Source organism: Hermetia illucens, chromosome 7 (genome assembly GCF_905115235.1).
Source record: "Hermetia illucens chromosome 7, iHerIll2.2.curated.20191125, whole genome shotgun sequence".
Classification (NCBI taxonomy): Eukaryota; Metazoa; Arthropoda; class Insecta; order Diptera; family Stratiomyidae; genus Hermetia; species Hermetia illucens.
Genome location: NC_051855.1, coordinates 9,579,820 through 9,601,575, shown reverse-complemented (window position 1 = coordinate 9,601,575; position 21,756 = coordinate 9,579,820). Strand labels below are relative to the sequence as shown.

Sequence of the window (21,756 nt, the reverse complement as noted above, 5' to 3'; positions counted from 1 at the left end):
GCAAAACCACCTTAAGTTCATCCTGAGAGCAATGCAGGCTTATAACACAGAGCATGATCCTACCAAGTTTGATGGAAATTGCACTATTACTAATAAAATTCAAGACTTTGAATGCCAATCACCATCATTATCAACGGCGCAACAACCGGTATCTGGTCTAGGCCTGCCTTAATAAGGAACTCCAGACAGAGCCGAGGTCCACCGATTCGATATCCCTAAAAGCTCTCTGGCGACCTGGCCTACGCCATCGCTCCATATTAGGCAGAGTCTGTCTCGTCTTCTTTTTTTACCATAAATATTGTCCTTATAGACTTTCCGGGCTGAATCGGATTAAGTGACCCGCCTACCGTAACCTATCGAGCCGGATTTTATCCACAACCGGACGGTCACGGTATCGCTCATAGATTTCGTCATTACGTAGGCTACGGAATCGTCCATCCTCAGAGGATTCTTCTCTCGGACGCGGCCAAGAGTTCGCAATTCTTCTTGCTAAGAACCCAAGTCTCCGAGGAATACATGAGGACTGGCAAGATCATTGTCTTGTACAGTAAGAACTTTGACTCTATGGTGAGACGTTTCGAGCGGAACAGTTTTTGTAAGCTACAATAGGCTCTGTTGGCTGACAACAACCGTGCGCAGATTTCATCATCGTAGCTGTTATCGGTTGTGATTTTCGACCCTAGATAGGAGAAATTGTCAACGGTCTCAAAGTTGTATTCTCCTATCTTTATTCTTCCTGTTTGACCAGTGCGGTTTGATGTTGTTGGCTGGTTCGTCTTTGGTGTTGACGTTGCCACCATATATTTTGTCTTGCCTTCATTGATGTGCAGCCCAAGATCTTGCGCCGCCTGTTCGATCTAGATGAAGGCAGTTTGCACGTCTCGGGTGGTTGTTCCCATGATGTCGATATCGTCAGCATAGGCCAGTAGTTGGGAGGACTTAAACAGGATTGTACCTCTTGCATTTATCTCGGCATCACGAATCACTTTCTCAAGGACCAGGTTAAAGGGGACGCATGATCCCCTTGTCGTAGACCGTTGTTGATGTCGAATGATCTTGAGAGTGAACCTGCTGCTTTTATCTTGCCTCGCACATTGGTCAGGGTCAGCCTAGTCAGTCTTATTGTGTGGAATCCTCGTTTAGGTAGTCAAAGTTCTTTTGGTGTGCTTCTAACCAGCTTACGGTTTCATAGAACTCCGGTGGGTCGCGTATTCAGTGGAAAGAGTGTTGAGTCTTGCTGAGCCCAGCAAGCAGTCAACTTTCTGTTCCTCGGCTTGTTTTATTTTTATTCCTGAATTCAGTTAGGATATTTTTATCCCAGGCTCTTTTTCAATTTTTACAACCTTGAATAAGGCTCATGTTTTACCCGCGTCCCAGTCTGCATTCACTATCCAAAGAATATTGGTAGAGGATCTATTTTCATCTTTGGAACTAATCATTATTTCCGGGTAAATCATTTTTCTCTTTTCCTTTCTTACTTTATTTATCCTCGTCCACTGTTTAAAGTTTGATATCACAGTCAATGTATGGCTAATCATCATAGCTATTTAATTTCCTTTGATGGAGAATCCCTTTTGCGCATGGTGGTCCCTTGGAACTTCGGAGCCTCATTCATCCCTTCCCATTCCTTTTCGTGGGTTTTCCTTCTTACCAATGTTAGAGAACTGTCATCCCCGTTTCGTCTGTGACTTCCGTACTTGTCGCCCAAAATGCCAGCCAAAACAGCGATGGCTTGATACCCTAGATGATGATCTGAGAGCCTGCCGACTCCATTTAGATCATTTAAACGGAGAAAAATTTCACAATGGATCAAAACGAACTGATCACGTTTTTGAACGGGACAAAAGCTGAAGAAGAAGTGCCAACTATTTGTGTACATGGCGGGGTCTGGTCAGTATTACCGACGTACATTGGCAAACATGATCTGGTGCGAATTACAATGGTTCAGGCCCAACTTGGCCCAGGCAAAAATATTTTTTTTTGGTTTGTGGGATTCCCTGAGTTCCGGCCCGTTTGATGAAGGGCAAGACAATGTTTGGAGAAAGTTGAAGTTAGAAGCAGTTCATCGGAGGCTGCCTTGAATCCAGTAGTTGTCAAATATTGGCTACTCCTCTATATAGAATCACAAACACTACATCATTATCATCATCAACGGCGTAATAGCCGGTATCGAGTCTAGGCTTCCCTTAGTAAGGAACTCCAGACATACCAGCTTTGCGCCGAGCTCCACCAATCCGATATCCTTAAAAGTTGTCTGGCGTCGTGTCCTACGCGATCGCTCCTTCTGAGGCAGAGGATTCTATTTCTACCATAGATATTGCCGTTGTAGGCTTCGGGTTGGATCTTACGAGTTAAGTGACCCGCCCACCGCTGCCTATTGACCCGGATTTTATCCACACCAGCTCCTAATTTTTTGTAGGTGTCCAAAAGTTCTTTTCTTGAACAGGGTTCGCAATTTTGTTGTGTTGTTAAGAGCCGAAAAGCACTACATTACATGAGTGCAAATTAGCCACTATTTTCGATGATACTGTTCTTAAGGGAAAAGTAAGTAAGTAAGTAAGTTATCTCTGCAAGAGACGTCATCAAGGGGATCGAGACTAACTACTCTCGCTATCCAAAGTTAAGAACTTAATCGCAGGGTTTCACTAGTTTGCGTAGGTTTGATTCATTTGGTTTGGGTTAATTGACAAGCTGCACAACACATTAAACTATACTTCCTTTTTATTTGGTCATCGTCCTTTTTATGTTCTACCCCATAAATACCAATCTATTCATTCTGGTTGCTTTGATCCTCCCAAGTTAATTGATTCCCCCCAACATGCTTGACAGTTGCATGTATGTCGCCAATTTTAAACTGCATATTAGCTTACGTCTATAGGTAAGTGTGCAGCTTTCTATCAAACTCAAATACATAGGTTGTGTTTACTGTTGCTAGACCACCGGATTGAACACCAAAAGTCTAAGAATAGTCTAGGGCATAGCACGCTCTTTCACAATGGCATGTTTTGTTCTGGCCGGGCGGACCCACAATATTCTGCTCTAAAGTGAATCAGCCCGGCTGTGAAAGTCCCGACATCTTCCTTCAATGTCATACCGTTTTCGAACGGACCCTTCTGTCTACTGCGAATGAAGTCGCATCTTTTTCGAATTGTCAGCTTCCATAGTGGGTCCTTGCAATTTACGTCAACTTAGTGGGTTACTTTATACCTTTAATAGCGTACTTCACTGTATTCACCGTAACTCCTACTTTGCTGAACTGAAAAACGAGGAAAAGTCCTGAGGTACTGATGAACTTCAAAAGATATTAAATTTAGTACTGTTGGTACTAAAAAATTAACACTGTAACGAAATCTAGGTTCTCATTAGGACATTGGCAATTCTTTTACTTTCCACGAAGACCCTTATGATGACAAAAATTCAGGGTGTCAGTTGAGACTTGAGTGGAACTCTATGCCGCTGATTTGGGGGATGTTCGAAGGGGGTGGATGCTGAGGCTGCAATTATAAAATGAGCTCTGTTGTGTCACTAAGGTTTTTAGGAATCCATTGCACTGAATGTCGGCGATTTAGATAAATAGCGAAATAACTTTCTAAGAAAATAATTACAAGCCATTTTGGAGACTGATCAAAGACAACTCGCTTGATTATAACTAGGCAGTCACCTCCGCGCGCCATTAAGGAACTGTGGATGCATTGACGGACTATATATATCTAGGACTAATTTCTACGCTAGAATGCAATGAATAAAAGGACACTGTTCGGGCTCTTTTCCTCCTTTGGTAGCACTTTTCCCTTGCTACACTCTAAGTAGATTATAGCGAATAATCGCCTCAATGGTGAATATAGGTACTACACAAATATAAAAACTGTTCGCTTGGTAAGACGACTGGTGCTTCATTCTAGCCTCTGAATAATTTTTTTAGGATGGGCTGGGTCATCTCTACGTACCTTTTAAGCTGTGAGAGCTCCTCTTGTTTAGAAAACAAATCTTCCGCAGTACAAGTCGTCCTTTGGTGTAATAAGCCACTTTAAGTGTCTCCTTGCAGTGTTCACTATATTGGACAAGTGGAAAAAGGATAATAATGCAGACTTAACATTGTCCTTTTCGCTATACTTTACGGGGAATTAAATGGTTAAAAAGGCGCAGGCTGGGTTGGTTTTCTTCGTTGATAGGGCGAAAGGTCTTAATACTGTTTACTTGACAAAACCACCTTCCATACACTGTGTTCTAGTCAAAAGCAAAATAGGTAGGTAGAGTAGAAAGGAAGGCAATGTCCGAGCTAATTTCCTCACCTAGTAGAATACGAGTTGACAGTTGACAGGATCGTTCTATTGGCCACGATCTCATTAGATTTTATACAACATGGCTCTGTCTGGCCTTATTTGAAAATTTGAAAGGGACATTCCTTCGCAAGATTTTAGGTTGAAAGAAGTATCTTTGAAAGTGAAAAATTCAGCACAGATGTGTCGAATGTGACGTCTTTCAAGGGCTCTTTCAGATTAATAAGAGCTTGCAACGGGATCTCATCCTTCTATTTTTTTTTTTTTTTTTTTTTTTTTTTTAATTCTAATCCCAAATAGCATTCAGTCAGTTTGAAATGAATAGGTTTTCAGGTATTGTGAAGAGGAAATGTCTTTTTTCGATGTACAATTGGCGAATATTGACGCAGTGCAACCACCGAACAACTACATGATCATGATTTCAAAAATGTACCTACAATCCCAGGTAGAAAAAAGATTAAAAAGGCACAAGATACATACTAAAGAACGCACCTGGAGTTTTCGGTCATTATGTCCGCTGTGGCACCAAGAGTGCATATTTCCGAAGCGAACGACTAGTAAAATATTGCATCGAGGTCTGTAGGCAGCAGCTGCTGTTTGTGTTGTTGCAAAGCCAAGTTTATATCCCCTCAGATATCCATGCATATGTGTCTGCTCACATCTATACGACTTCATGTGTTAAGGACTTGTACCTTTTTTTCTCATTTCTTTTTCAATTTTTGGTTTTATTTATTTTTTTTTTTTTTTTCTCCTGGGCTATCGCGCATATTCAGTTGTCCCGAACCAGCTGATGAGGCTTGAAAGAAGTTTTTTGTGTCCCCGTGTCTGATCGTATCCTGTTTGCCTGTGCTGCAATGGCATTTTCTGGTTAGTGTAGCAGCCTTTCTATTGAACCAATTGCCTTGTGTGTGGATATATACGTGCAGAGTTACATAGCTCCATGATTGGGCGCTTGCAGATATCTGGCCAAGTCACTGAAATAACTATGGCACGAGAGGGAAATTATGTGCTCGTACATCGGATTACTGCAGGGATCTTTTCATTATATTTTCATCAAATGACGGGCTGAGCAGCTGTCATTCCGGGATAAAGAATCCAACATATGGACTGGCAGGAATCTACAAATTATGCACGCAAATGAGAATATAGAAAGACAGACACAACAGAACTAAAGGGACATTGTTACCTGCCTTGAACTTTTCAAATTGTAAGGAATCTAACTGTAAGGACATTTTTTGGTAGGTGGGTAGACAGATAGTAGACATTCTATACTGTTACACACTTGTAAATTGTGTGTTTCCAATCGTCTTGAAAGAACAGAGGATGAGGTAAAACTAATGCATCTTTTTTTTTTTTTTGCGTACACGGAGGTGGAAAATCTTAGAAAGACACGTCCGCCGCCCGAACGGCGGAACTACAGCGGGCGCGTGTGGGATTCACACCCACTAAAACCCACCCCCGGTCTCTCCAGCCCCAGCCCCGCGGGACCACTATTGAGGTATTACTTCGCGGGGTAGGTTTGTTCTTAGGCACTCATCCTTCTCCTATTGCTCCTTCTTTGTTCCTTCAGCAACTCCTCCTGCATTTGGATGATTGCGGAGCCAACCGCAAGCCACTTCTCCTCGGACTCCAGCATCTCGGTAACCAAGCTCTCTGGGGTCCCGCTCTTGCCCAGCACCTGGTTTAAGCTCCTTCTCTCCATCGCAAATCGTGGACAGTGAAACATCACATGCTCTGGATCCTCCGGTATGCCATCACATCTGGGACAGTTCGGAGAATCATCCAACCCAAAGCGGTGCAGATACTGCCTATAGTAACCACCGTGTCCCGTGAGGAACTGGGTAATGTGGTAGTTGGTCTCCCCATGTTTTCGCTCAAGCCACACTCTAATGTTGGGAATGAGCCTGTGCGTCCACCGACCTTTCGTAGACTCGTCCCATCTGCGTTGCCAGATATCAAGCGACTCTGACCTTGCCGCATTTCTACGCTGTGCATGCCCCTCCATATGTCTTGCATTGTACAGGACACTCATTTCTTTGTCCAGAATGTCAACCGGGATCATGCCTGCCACCACCAATACTGCCTCATCTGATGTGGTTCTAAAAGCACTGCAAACCCTCAAAGCTATCCGCCGGTAAACCGAGTTCACCTGCTTCCGTCTCTGAGAGTTTGCAAGCGCCTCTGCCCACACAGGCGACGAGTAGAGCAGGATGGAGCGCACCACTCCGGCTACCACCAACCTCCGGCAGTGTTTCGGTCCACCAATATTTGGCAACATTTTTGCAAGTGCCGTGGTGGCACTGGCTGCCTTTCGTATCCTGTTTGGCATGCATACTCTAGGTGTTGCCTAAAACTCAACTTGGTGTCAATTATTACTCCCAGGTATTTGATAGCCGGCTTTGATACGACCGTATGTCCATCGACCTCCACTTTTACAGTGTTATTTTTCCTGCGTTTCGTTATTAAAACCGCTTCCGTTTTCGCGTCCGCCAAGGTCAGCCCGGCCTTTTCTAGCCAGGACTTTATCGCTCTCACTGTTTCCTTTGCGTAAACCTCCACATCTTCTGGGTGTTTTGCTGCAACAACCACAGCTAGGTCATCAGCAAAGCCGAGAATCGTAGTCCCCTCTGGGACGGGAAGAGCAAGCACCCCATTATACATGATATTCCACAACAGGGGACCAAGTACCGATCCCTGTGGTACCCTGGCTGTGACAATGTACTCTTTGGGGCCCTCATCCGTCCCGTACCAGAGAGGTAGTTTTCCACCAAATTCGCTAAGTATCCGGGGACACCTATGTCAGCCAACACACTTTTAATTCTATTCCAGTTGGCCGAGTTGAATGCGTCTTTCACATCCAACGCGACCAGGGCACAGCAGCCGCCAGAAATCAGTGCACCTTTTGCCAGGTTTACCACCATGCCAATTGCGTCCACCGTAGAGTGGGCGCGTCGGAAACCAAACTGGCGTTCCGACAAACCATTCCTGGCTTCGACGATGGGCACTAACTAACTAATGCATCTAGATTAGGTATAATATATATGGGTACATGACTGTCAGTGGTCCCTAGATGGCGTATTGTAGATTGACCTTAAAAGGTGCTTAAGCTTGTACTCCTCCACCTTTCTGCGTCACGTGCAGTGCCAGTGAATTATGAACATCTCTGATTTCAACCATGAAATTTACTGTATATACGAATCCACTTTGAAGGCATTGACAGATTAGTTTGTTTTCATTCAACGATGATTCAGGAGAAAAGTATCACCCTTTCTGAGTCCAAGTGACTGTTACACCCCCTGATATCAACCTAGTTTTTGTAGTGTTTTAAAACAAAAGGTTTATGAGAGGCAAACTCCTATGTTTCAATTGTCAATCATTCTAGGACAGTGCATGGTATTATCGGGAAGTGGTCAGTGTGTCCTGATGCGTGACCTATTAACTGTAACTTCCGCGTTCTGATGAACACGTCCACGAGGGTCTAATCTGTGGATTCAAAGACTTCAATGACCACACCGGAATCTTAGTAATCATCACCTTCTTTCACTCTCCGGAGTAAATCTAGGATTTACAGAATTTACAAATGAGTGGTAGTAGCAGCTCTGTAGAAACTACTACGGTGTTTTTACTCCATTTGTATATTGATGGTCAAATTGATTCCATTTTATTTGAAGGAGCAGTTTGCATGTGCTTATTACACTCATTACATTCCCGGCAAACGAAGCATTAATCTATTGTGATTGTAAGCACTGGGGAAGGGAGTAACTGACTCCTGAAATATCGTATCTGCAAATAAATATAATGGGGTTGTCTTTTATCAAAAAATAATATTTTCGTTTCATTGAATGTGATACGGTCAAGGACTGTGGTAAAGTACTCCTTTCGCCTCTGCAACTGCTCCTCATTCTGAATGGATGGGCCCTTGTAAGCTTTTTCGGGAGGTGGTCTAACATCATTGTTATCTGCGGGAGCTTTTGTTTCCCTGATCAACGCAATAATAAACTCCTTTTGTCGCCGTTCACACCATTCTGCGACGCGGTATAGAAGTTTAAGAGAGCTTTCAATCCCTTTCGGTCGGCGACCTGTGTAGCGTCAAAGAAAAGACCATTTTTAATTATGGCATAACGTATTTTCGGGCCGATTATTCAAGGCATCTGCCGTCTGATCAGAAAGATAGCACTCCCACTGTAGAACGACAGCTGGACTGACTTAGCGGAGGACTTAGCGGAAGTCCGAGGCGTCGCAGATATTCAAACCTGCGAGAAGCGGTGGAGGCAACACGCAAGCGGCCATTAGATGATTTCTTTGAACGTACAGGTTAAAGAGGACGCATGATAGGGCATCCCCTTGTCGTAGACCGTTGTTGATTTTGAATGGTCTCGAAAGTGATCTTGCTGCTTTTATCTGGCCTTGCACATTGGTCAGGGTCAGTCTAATCAGTCTTACCAATTTCATCTGGATAACGAATTCTCCCGTGTTTTACCCTGGCTATGCTATCATAGGCGGCCTTAAAATCAATGATGAATTGCACGGACTGTTTCTTCCATGCTTGGTTGTTCATCATTTTCAGTTGGCGGGACTTTTAACTCGCCGATATTTTGGAAATACTCAACCCATCGTTCCGGTATACTCATTCTGTTTCTCAAAATTCTAAATGGTATATTGAATTATATTTTTCATGCAGTCGCATAAGAAGTCCACATTCCTCACAGCGAACACCACAGATCAGTTTACCGAGAGCTCCCCTGTGTCTGCATAAAGCTGCTGGCGGAGGCCGTCCCACCTCTCGCAAGAGAAAAAGGTGTGGTCAGCGTCATCCGCCACTCTATTGCAGAACACACAATCAGGAGATCGCGTCTTCCCAACCCTGTGCAGTTAAGACTGAAAACCTCCATGTCCACTTAGAAGTTGGGTAAGGAAGTAATCAATCTCACCGTGCTTTCTGTTCAACCACGGGTCTAATTTGTCGATTAGCCGCGCAGTCCACTTACCCCTTGGCTCATTTTGCCAAGAAAGTTGCCATTCGTTAAGGGTGCGTTGACGTTCTTCACGGGCAACCACTTTTCTTAAGTTTTCGCTCTTACGGCGATAGATAGCTTTGCGCTCCTTGGCAAGGAGGGCAACGGGGATCACTCCCGCAATCACCATCACAGCCGGTTCGGAGACGGTGCGATAAGCAGACGCCACTCGCAAAGCTCCCCGCCTCTGCACTTGAGCGAGGCGTTGACGATGCACCTCCTTGTCAAGGGCATCAACCCATACCTCCGCACCATAGAGAAGGACGGACTGCATTGCTCCCATGAGGAGACGTCTCCTAGTTGATATAGGGCCGCCAACATTCGCCATTAGCCGACTCAAGGCCGCGACTCCTGCTGTAGCCCTGTCCGCGGCTGCTTTGATTTGCTCGAAGAAGCTCATCTTCGAGTCGAGCATTAGACCAAGGTATTTAATCGCTGGTTTTGACTCTATAGTCAACTCGCCGATCGATATGGGACGCAAGGTCGGGATTCTCCTTCTGGTCAGGATGACTACTTCGGTTTTTTCCAGCGCAAGGTTGAAACCGTGAGCAGTCATCCATCCACTTACCCGTCGCATCAATATGCCAAGTCTGCTTTGCGCCTGTTCAACAGTGCGTCCGGCAACAAGTGCCGCAACGTCGTCTGCATAACCGACCAGGCGCGAGTCTCAGCAGACTATCGTAGGAAGCGTTCCAGAGGTCCGGCCCTAGGATGGATCTCTGCGCTACTCCCGATGTGGTTTCCATCCTCCTCTGGCCCTCTAGCGTCTCATAGAACAGGGAGCGGTCTTTCAGATAATCCCTCAATATCCACAAGAGATAGCTTGGCACGTGAAAGGAATTCTCTAGTGTGCCTAGCATATCTGTCCATCTTACGGAATTGAAGGCATTTCTGACATCAAACGTTATGAGGAGCACTATCCGTCGAGATCGACGGCTGTGTGCCCCGGCTCGATTAAACGCATCTACGACTTCCATAACAGCATCCACTGTAGATTTCCCTGTTCTAAACCTGAACTGCCTTGCGGATAAGTCCCCGGCAGCACGGATCGCTTCAGCGAGTCTACCCCTGATGAGCTTCTCGAACACTTTTCCGGCCGTGTCAAGCATACACAGCGGTCGGTATGCAGACTTCTCAGGGTGTGACCACATGGAAAAATCCAGGAGATGGGCGTTTTCACCTGGTTTATCAGTGATTCTTGTTGGACAATCCACTAGTTGCCGTAAGTTATGAGACTCACACAGAAGCTCGACATGTCTTCCCACCAGGCTTGTGGTAGCTAGAAATCTGAGCCACTGTATATTGTGCACGTTGAAGTCGCCGGACGTTTTCAGACAAGGGCAATTGTTGGGTCAGATTTTCAATGCTAGAAGAGAGTGTGTGAAAGAAACGTACAAGATCGGCATCCGATGAATTAATAATAATAATAATCGTTAGCGCGACAATCCAATTGGATCAGGGCTTTGAAGTGTGTTAGAGCACTTCATTCAAGACCGTAACGGTACACTACAGGATTAAAGTACTCTGTTGGAATCGTTATTACCCTGATTAGATTCAGGTACTCATTCACAGCTAAAGCTAACAATCATTGCCGACATTTGGAGCAGTTCCACCTGTCAGCACAACTGAAGTCCAGAAGGCAATAAAACGAATGGAATCTGGGAAAGCCACAAGACCTGAGGACATCGCACCTGAGCTCTGGAAAGCGAAAAGCTGGGACCTAACACTGTGGCTCAGTGAATTCTTTAATCGGGTTATTCAGGAAGGAAGAACACCATCTGACTGCCAAGAAAGTCCCACTGTTCCAATATAGAAAAAGAAAGGTAGTCCAGCAGAATGTTCAAATTACCGTCCGATCCGGTTACTTTCCCATACCAGGATGATTTTTGAACGCATTCTTTACAACCGTATTCGCGAAATCGTTGAAATAACCGTGAATCAAGCCGGATTTGTCAAAAACTGCGGAACTACTGACGCAATACACGCTGCGCGGTCACTCATGGAGAATGGGTGGCACAATAGTTCTTCAAGGACGCGGTGCGACTTTCTCTTAACAGAATAATACTCATGGAGAAACACCGTGAGAAGCATCGCCCTCTTTACATTGCCTTTCTGAATCTAGAGAAAGCGTTTGATCGTGTGCCACACGAACTCATCTGGTATGCTTTACGACAACACTTCGTGCCAGAAGAACTCGTGCGCTGGGTTCAATTGATCGATCCGAAAAGTCAAGTTCGAAGTACGACGGGTGTATCAAAACCGTTTCGTGTGTCTGTTGGTGTTTATCAAGGAAGCGCCCTCTCGCCACTCCTCTTCTTCGACACCGTCACACGGAATATCCAACGTCCAGCGCCCTATACACTGCTTTATGCAGATGATGTTTTCCTAGTATCTGATACCAAAAATGATCTCGAGCAACTCGTTCAAAAATGGAATGATCGCCTGATGTAATACGGTCTCAGATTGAATCTAAACAAAACTGAATTTTTGACGACCGATCCCCATGAAACAGGCACAATCACTGTCAGCGGCAGTGATCTGCCCAGAATTGAGCGATTTAAACAGCTCGGGTCAACGCTATCAGCCAGTAGAGAACTGCGTTATGAAATTGCTTCACGCATTAACGCAACCTGGATGAAGTGGCGTTCCACAACTGGTGTCCTTTGTGATCGACGTATCAACGAACGTCTCAAATCTAAAATTTACCGCAATGTCGTTCGTCTTGTCGCTCTCTATGGTTCTGAGTGTTGGCCGACTATAAAAGACAATGAACGGCGTCTTGCGGTAATGGAGACGAAGATGTTACGGTGGACACTAGGCCTCACACGCTTTGATCACATCCGAAATGAGGATATCCGTGATCGTTATGGGGTTGCACCGATCGTGGAAAAGTTGCGAGCAAATTACAAGGGATTTTCATTTAAGAAGCTCTTCTTTCGGCGTTCAGTGGGGCCGCGAAGATCAGTATAAAAGTGAAATTAATGAGGCATTAAAAGTGGAATCTTGAGGACGTAATAAGGAGGTAAGGTGACCAACTAGTGTATGCAGGATATTGCAAGTACAATGCACATTCGGTTGAATTGCTGGAATACCTAAAAAAATAAGAAACAATTTCAAGTTCACCGGCCCGGTCTGCTCCACTAGACCCCCTTGAGATCTGGTTTGAATATATCTGCCTCGGCATTTTCATCCTCGACCAGTCTCACTGTTCATGGTGACTACATATATAAATTCACTTTCGCACGTGTGCTGGCTACTCATATGCAACAAAAACAACATCAATAACATTGCGGATAAGACAGAAGACTTCAGGCTGCATGCATGCGTAACTGCATCGTCCATTATCTTTTTTACCATAGTCTGCCGTGGACTCTAGTGTGTTGTGTAAATATATAGTGCATCGTGTGAATGCAGCAGTGGCAGCTACGATTATGCATTTCGAATGCAAATTATCAGACATGAGAGTGAGATAAGCGCCGCATCAACCATAGGCAATGAAGAGCAGAAACAACAAGGCTAAAGTGCAATGCAACACCAACTGCATGCCACGCACAGAAGAGGTGGCGACTCGGGAGGACACAATCGCGGAGAATGGAGCGAATCTACTATTTGGTCGATGACGATAATAATATTGGCAAAGCCTGAACAATTGTCGGCTGACCGCCATGTATGTTCATTCGCGCCGGTCGATCTATGGCTACAAAATGTTATGCAGACACCAAAAAGGATAAGAAAAAAACGAGCATATCTCAACAGTAATCTGTTGGTCAATAAATACCGCCGCAATTCAGTCCGGTCATATGTGCATATTTTTCAGAGCGCTGCCAGACAAACGAGAAGGCCATTGAAATCTTTGAAATTAATATCAAATTTAAAGAACTGTCAAGCCCTTTCGATTGGTGGCGCATGTTTGCCTTGCCCTTAACACTAGGAAGCTAAGAATTGTTAGTTTAAATATTCAGTATCGTTTTGTGAAATGTGATGATTCCTACCCTTAGTTTCGATATCATAATCAATTGCTTTTCCCTCTTCTTTAGAAAAAGCTTCCCTCGTGTGGACTACTCCGCTTTCTGAACCTTCCCCTTCTACAACAACATAGATCATATCTGGATCTATGCACATTTTTTAAACTTTCCTCGGGTCTGATGGACTGCTCCGCCGCTGACAACATCACCTGTCGTCCTACATCTTATAACACACGTAGCGCAGACATTTTCAACGTGCCCTTCGCAGAGCTCGAAGTCTACTTTCATTCCCCCACTCCTAGCTTTTGCCAAAATTACAACGCAGAACAGCTTGGTACGTTGAACTTCTCTACTTTAAGCAGTTTTAAAAGCAGGATAAGTTTTTTGCTCGCTCCTCCTCCTGAGGACAATAATTAATTGGAGTTTTCTCTGTTTATTGTTCGTTAAATTAAATAAATAAATTTTGCTCTTGCAAATTTTACTTCTGCAAAATGTAAGAGTAACCAGGGATGGAGCAGTCCAGAGTGCTTATTGGGGGATACGAACCCATGCGTACAAAGAAATTGCTTAAACCTCACCAAAAAGAACCTCCGAATCATAGTGGGAATTCTCACTGGTCATTGTCGGCTGAACTACCACCTAGGGAAGCTAGGGATATCTACGGACACTGCCTGCAGGTTTTGTGAGGAGGAGGACGAAACCTCTATACACGACCTGGGACAGTGCCCGGCACTTGTGGAAAGTAGGTCAAGGCATCTGGGAGAACACTTAATACCAGATGCAAAGCTGAAACATCTGGAAGTGGGGAACATACTAAAGTTCCTAACGGTTACAGGCCTGCTTGAGTTACTATGATCAACTGGTACACTGTAACCAGTAAAAGGGGCACAATAGCTCTTCAAGGACGCGGTGCGACTTTCCCTTAACAGAATAATAATAATAATAACTGTAAGAGTAAGGGCATATCTTGCAAGATGTTCTCACATGGTAAACCCTTTTTTCTTCGGGAAGAGTGTATACCAACAAAGAAAATCCTCTTCGTATCGCTAAGTGGTTGGGACCCAATTGGTAATCGATCGGTGGTTTGAAAGTTAGTATTAAGAAGAAGACAGCAGTTTTTTTGAAAATCTTCTAACCAGTTTTTAATTGGCCAAAAACAACAGATGTGAATCTAAAACGTACGCTTGGAGTACACTGTATGTATGAGGACGTCGATGTACACTCTCTCTCACTGTCTCTTTCAATTTAGGTGACCAAATTTGATATTTAAATGGAAACTCCTTAAAATCCTCTTATCTTTTCACTCTATTATTATTCGTATTGGTCAAAGGAACCACGTCGGCGTTAACCGTGCTCCTAATTACTTGGTGCACGTTTTAATTTTGTTTTTGTGGACGAGGTAGGTTTACGCACGGAGTATTGGACTCCCACAACAAAACGTCATCGAACTACCAACTAAACACCTCCCTGTCATCAGAGAACTAGCCTGGAATCGTTCGAAACATTAGTTTGGGCTAGCCCTCTCGACCTCCCAGGAGCGTTCAACTCAGGTAATTCCTTTCACCAACGAGAAGGGGTCGGAGGGAGGAGGAGCTGTTGGTTGGGCCATCCGGGCCCTCCACCGGTCGAGCTCACTCTTCTTCGCAATAAGAAGAGTCCGAATATAATGCGCAACAAGACTCCATCTCCCAACGCTCCTCCGCATCTTTCTGACAATGTTGTCGGAAAATAGCTCGCCTGTGTCTGCATAAAGGGGCTGATGAAAGTCGTTTCACCTTTCATAAGAAGAAAATGTGTCTTTGTTGTCGTCCACCCACTCCATTGCAGAACACACAATCAAGAGATCGTGCCTTCCGAATCTTGTGGAGCTAAGACTGCCTTGGGGATAACTCCGCCGCAGTAGGATCGCTTCAGCGAGTCTAGTCCTCATGTGCTGTTCGAGCAACTCTGGACTTCCTTATCCTTTGCTAATTACCACGAGTCTCGCCACCTTGCAGCGAAAAGGAAAAATGCCCTCCTTCAGGCAGGCGCTGAACGCCTCGAGCAGCAGGTTGGGCCGTTTGCGGAACACCAGTTCGTTAACTTCCGCCAGAATACCATCGGCACCTGGCGCCTTTTTACTTTTCATGGCGAGAACGGCTTCTTTGAGCTCTTCTATTATAAAAAGGGCGCACCCCCGACGCTTTCTGCGCGATTGACACCCACTCATATGAGAAATCTGGGGAATAATGCCCGTACAATGCGTTCCATCTATTCGGTACACAGTATGCAGGATTTCCGCAGAGTCCAAGCTTATACCCAAGTCTCAATGGGTCCCTGTTTATTTCGTTGACTGGATTCTACCAGCCGCGGGCTTTGCTTTTATTTATTGCACTGCGGAGTCTCCTTTTTGCTGATCTATAATAATCGTTGGGTCGGCAATTCGCAAGTCGCCGTCCATCAGTACATAGAAGGCTTGTCAAAGCTGGTGCCCCTCCTGGCATGGAAGAAGAAAGAAATCTTCTAGAACTCGCCCCCCATGCACTGATGATGCCAGAGATTCCGATGTAAAAATAATGTCATGGATGCTTGCTTCGCAGTCTGGGCGCCAAAACCTTGTCGTGGATCCGGTGGATAAAACTACAAGCCCGATTCTCCTTGCCATTTCCAGGATCCTTTTCCCTCTGCAGTCCCCCTGAATTATTCCCCATTCAAGGGCTGTGGCATTAAAATCCCGCCTACCGGCGGCCTCCAGAGTATCAAGCCGACGCCGAAAATCTGGCATCGTCTCATCCGGCATAAGCATCCCTAAACACCGAATCCAGACAAACCTCTTTCCTCGGCCTTGGGTAAGAACACGAAGTCGAACGTCGTCTCGAACTCAGCTGGTAGCGGTACCAGATAAGTCGAGATGCCATGAAGCCCGGTCCCGATTCCGGTATTGCTCGCTGATTACCACTAAATTAGCTTTTACCTCCGCAGGGAACTGCCCTAGCAGCTGTTGAATGGCTGTACTCCGATGCATCTTAATTTGTAGGATGCCGATCATGCTAGTTGTGTCTTAACCCTTTCTAGTTCCGCCCTAAAGATTGAACAGCATCCTGAATCCTGGAATCGACAGTGCGTGCGACGCACAAGATGCGCCCCGATCCCTGGAGAAAACGCAACTTTCGCTTTCATTGCAGGTCTCCGGTTGGTAACCTACCTGACCGCATCTGCGGCATGATGTCCTCCTGTCGGGTTCCTTGCAAGTTGCTGACGTGTGTCCTAGTTCAAACGCCTGTAGCACTCGATGAGGATTATCCGCATTCATATCCTGCATACCATCCATCCAATTTGAATTTTCCCGCTGGCAGAGTTTCGTCGCATCCTGCTCGGAGACTTCCACCACAGCGGGCATTGTCTACCTCTGGACATTCAAGCTTTATGGCCTCTTTCACTTTGACCTTTTCTGTGAGGCAGTCAAGATCTCGGATTTCTAGAGAGCACATAGGCTCTAGATTAGAAAGGAGTAGAGAGTAACCTCCTTGATGTTTCGCAGAGCCTACTCCTGCTAGTCGTTTCTGGGCCTAGTTCGACGAGGATAACGCCAAACTTCATTTTCCGTATGGAAGACACTTCCGCTCCATTATGTTTGGGTTTCATTCACTAAGCATTCCCGAAAATGTCTTGTATTCCATCGGTTTAATGAGCATAGCCCAGTCCTTCTTCCTTTCCTCGTCTCTTCTCTTACTGGCTTTTGGTTTATAGCCTCTTTGTCTTTGCAAAGACGGGTCTCTGGCGGCGTAGCCAGTTGTTTCCATTTATCCTTCTTTGCTTTCTTTTTTGGACTTTGGAAACTGCTTGGGTAAAGTCTCATTCAGACAGATCTTCCTCTTTACGCTTTCCCCCAGTTCGCTTTGCAGTGGGCTATTGGTGATTCGTTTGGCGCTTGCAGTGTTGGCAGCGGGAATTGCGGTTGCTTCTACTTTCGACGTGTCTTTCGCTGCTCTCTACGTTCGCCTGTGGAAGGAGATGCAGTCCAGTAGTTCCTCCAGTAACATCTTCCCGTTTTTGATGCTTTTGCTGATATTCTTCTGGAGGTATGTTGCCGATCGCATACGTTTCACCCCTGTCGGCCATTTCCAGATGAGCCTTTCCTTTTTGGTTCTAGCTAGGACGGTCGACTGCACTTTCATTCAATTCATGTCCGAATCGACCTGCTCAGAACTAGCGAGTCTGACTGGATTTTTTTCCCGAACAGGGACGCTACAGAGTGGAGTTGTCGTCCCTGCACCATCAGTCCCGATACTTGGTAAGGCATCCTCTTTTTTTTCGGGCGTCCCGGTGTTACATCGGGTACTTCAGCCCTCGCTGGTCGTTTCGGTGAACGGCGAATTTTCGTATTCCGTACAATCGCAGTCAGCTCTCTTTCCTTCCCTTATATTTCATCGACTTTTTTTTGTATTATGATTATTTTCTATGGAAACTTCACCAGTGCGTTGTGTGCAAGGGAGCGGACGACAGTAGTCAGGAACGGGTGTACCCTCGGGGACACTTCTACCTAGCCCAGTTACTTGAGGCCTGACCTACCTAGTGTCCTCAGAATGCCGGCTTTCTCCAACTCGAGCAGAAATTCCAACGATATAAGTTGGACATTCTAGGTCTAAGCTAAGTACCTCTTTTACCCTTGCGGTAACATGATTTTGTACTCCTGAAAACCGTATCAGACGCAAATCTGATTTCGGTTGCTTCTGACTGCTATTTCTGACAAACTGCTAGTTGCAAAATTCCGGTCCAAATTATGGATCCTCGTAATTATACAGTGCTATGCACCAAGAGACACTTTCCCTACAGTGGAAAGCGATGCTTTTTACAAGCAGCTTCCTAAAGGTGACATTGTGATCATGATGCGTAGTCTGAGTACCAAGGTGGGCTCTGACAACACCTTGCTCGGTTTTGTAATGGGGAAGCAAAGTCTTGGTGACCGTAATGATAACGGAAGGAGGTTTTCAGATATCTGCAACTCCCATCGCCTCGTCATTGGTAATAGGTCATTTGGATTTCACCTGACCGATACCGTATGACCAACCAAATTGACGACTTTTCAATGAGCAGTGAATTTACGAGCTGGTTTTTAGAAATTTCTGTGTCCGATCTCCAAGCCGATGTATCAGTACATTAAACACTAGATTCTACAAACCCGGCCCAAGAATGGATTCTTGTGCGTAGTCCTTGGGGACTACTTTACCTCCCCTCCACTAATTCTTCTCCACTGTTGCCTTTCTATTTTATAAATAGTTTTAAATAAACTCTTATAATGCAGAGGTGTCCACTCCTTTTCTTCTAACTCTTACAGCATCCCTGGATATCAAAAGCGGTCAAAGGTCCCCATGCGTACAGCTTGTCGAAAATGTCCCTATGAATTACAAATAATCATCTGGCACCACGAGGTTTACTTGTCAATGGTCAATCGATCGAATTCATTCAAATTTAGTTTGTTTTTTTAAACAGAACTAGCGCCATACTCCTACCAGGCATATTGATTAGTAAGGCTTGCTTTCTTCCCTGTCTTTTTTCCGTTCCTTGTGATTCTGACTGAACCCATCTTTCACAAATCCCGGAAGATTTCCTTTTTGGGGCAGATATACATTTGCAATATGTCATAAGGAACTGCTGGAAGAGCACTCTTCAAGGTTTCTATTTAAGCCTGATCAACCCCTGGTGATTTTTCGTTGTAAAAGCGGTTGGTCGCGCCCAGCAGCGTCGCCATTTTGAATGGTCACTCACTTGTCATTCTTCCTTCTATGTTCCTAATGCGGGGCTTTAAACATTTCCTGATGATTGCCCGCAATGGTTCTGTGTCCATTTCCGTTTCTTCATCAAAGGAAGAATCAATCCGACATGAGCTTCATAGGCTACGCTCCTGTATCCCTTCTTGTCATGATTATCTAGAGGAAATTCCCTAAGAACTCTCGTCCGGTTTGCGAGTTCCTCCAGTTTATATTTATATTCTACATAAGAAAGTCTGCCTACACAGATTAGTGTTCCAGTCGTCAGTATTCCTAACTTTCTCCACGTCCTGTTGAACACCCGCATAAGCCTGATGTATTTCTGCATTTTTTCGGTTTTGAACCTTACCAGCTCTATGAGCGTTTTACACTGTGCTCCTCAGCTTTCGTTCAAACTTCTTGCAACTGGGATTTCTGATGTTGAACCTAGAGTTTCATTGCGTTGTATAGGGAGCACTTTCACATCTACGGTCAGGATGCTGGGTGATGGACCACTTCATCTGTCACTCTCCATGGCTTTATCAATTTGGCAATTATGCCTGATATGGTTAGGGTCACATCAATGTATCATTCTCTGACCAGGATGTTGCTCGATATTTCGGAAGCTCCCTTGTTTTATTGAGGCAATGACTTTTTGCAACTGCTTAATCTTATAAGTTAAGAAAAGAACTAGGTGTTTTTCCTTACACTGCGCTGTCTCACCTCTGCCCTGGGAGCAGCGTGACCTGTTGGCACTTTCGGTCACGCTGCTCCCAGGTCACAGGTGAGGCAGCGTCTGATGAGTTGCCTCTGCCCTGGACGAAACCGTCAGTCAAATTTTTGATTTTTTCGATTCTTAATGCTTGGGGTGCTACGCTCCAAACTAGGGATCTATGGACTAAAAAACGAGGGAGTAAGTTGCTCTTCATTTAGTCCGGTCCACCATCAAGTGGATGAGGACTTAGGATCCCGCAGATCCTAAACAACAAGGGGGTTATAAGTTTTGCCCAGGGCAGAGCCATCTTCTCAGACGCGCCTCACTTCCAATCCTTTGCCGTAGTTTGGTTGCCACTGAAGAGCAATTCCCATCTTGGGATTGGTGTACCTGATGTCTCAGTTATTAATTAAAGCAGCTATTTTGCTGCCTCCAAAATTCAGAGTATTAGGGAGTTTGGTTGCTTTAGAATGAAAGAAACTTAAAATGGCTAGTCACACACACTGTGTACATCATTTTTCAAAGAGTCCCCGGAGTCCTCGGAGATTGTCAACCAAAAGAGTGGCTCAATTTTAGACTAGTTAGCTTGACATATTTTGATCTTCGCGGAGGTAAATGCATTTCTGACAATATCTCCAAGGCCCGTCATGCATCACAATTACTATATGGCTAAAAGTGATGGCATACCATCCCACACGGATACCAGATCATACGAAGATATCAGAAAAACGAAATAAGAAAACATCGACAGTTTGTCGCTACTTTCTCATGTGAATGTATCTGCATCTGATGCTGCTATGTAGAATCCCGACTAAAAGAAAACAGAAAAAAATACGCCAGAAATCCCAACATGATTCAAAGAAGGCAAGAAGCCAGTGCAAAACCTCCAGAAGGGTCTAAAATATGTAGAGTGTCCGGAAAATGTTGGCCACCAAAACAAAAAGGACAGAAATCCTATATGAGCTTAGGTTAGTCTCCAAATGCTCTTTATTGCTCTTTTATACATAGGTTGGCATTGCAGACTATGTCTTCGGACCATGTACACTGTGGGCATGTAAAGCCCAAGTGAGGGTTCCCTTTCATCGCTAGCCGGCAATCGCATGAGATGCAGCTCAGTGTCTGCATAGCAATGGTTAATGTTCGTTTTCAAGGTCTCATGCAGTCGCGTCTTGTTCCCCTGACACACGCTCCTTTCTTCACAGTGCTGAGTCCGGAATAGATGCAAAAGGCACGCATCCAATGCAGAAAATGATCATGCGGAATATTCTTGGATTTTTTGTGCTGCCAGTGACCGGCATGTTCTGTTTCCTTGAAAGACCATTTCGATGAACTATGGATGGAGCAGCTCAAATTTGCTTTATGAATAATAACCGTGTCGCCTTGGTATGGTCAATTTCTCTCAAGTTTTGCTTATGAGAAAGATAAAGTCTAGAATATGATTTCAAGAGTGTCGGTTTGGACAACTGATTTCTAGGTGAATAAATGGAGAAAAGCGGGAGAACAGTCACTTATATTTGGAGCATACGCTTATGAATGGACAGAGAGTGGAAATCCCTTGTTCCATTACTCAAAATGACATTATGAACCTCTACTCTTTAGGAATTTAAACTTTGGGAGCCTTCAAGTCAGGGAATTCCTTTCACCAACGGGAGGGAGTTGTTGTTCCATGCGATCCCTCCGCCGGTCGAGTTCAAAGTCCGAACATAATGCGCAATACGATTCCAGCTGCCAGCGCTCTTCAGCATCTCTCTGACAATATTGTCTGGAGAGAGCTCCCCTGTGTTTGCATAAAGCTGCTGACGAAGGCCGTTCCACCTCTCGCAAGAGAAAAAGGTGTGTTCAGCGTCGTTCGCCACTCCATTGCAGAACACACAATTAGGAGATCGCGCCTTCCCAATCCTGTGCAGGTAAGACTGAAAACCTCCATGCCCACCTAGAAGTTGGGTAAGGAAGTTAAGCCCTTGGGTGTTTAACGTAGGTACCTGTCGTGGAGACTTAATCCTACGGTCCTCTTCAGACACGGATTGATTTTGTGACCAGAATCAGAGCCCC

General features: G+C 45.0%; 1 protein-coding gene across 2 annotated transcripts in view; it reads left to right on the top strand.

The window, feature by feature from the left end:
- LOC119660994 (RNA-binding protein MEX3B) overlaps nucleotides 1-21,756 on the top strand; it is a 53,160-nt gene that overhangs the window by 3,486 nt on the left and 27,918 nt on the right. The window lies entirely within an intron of this gene.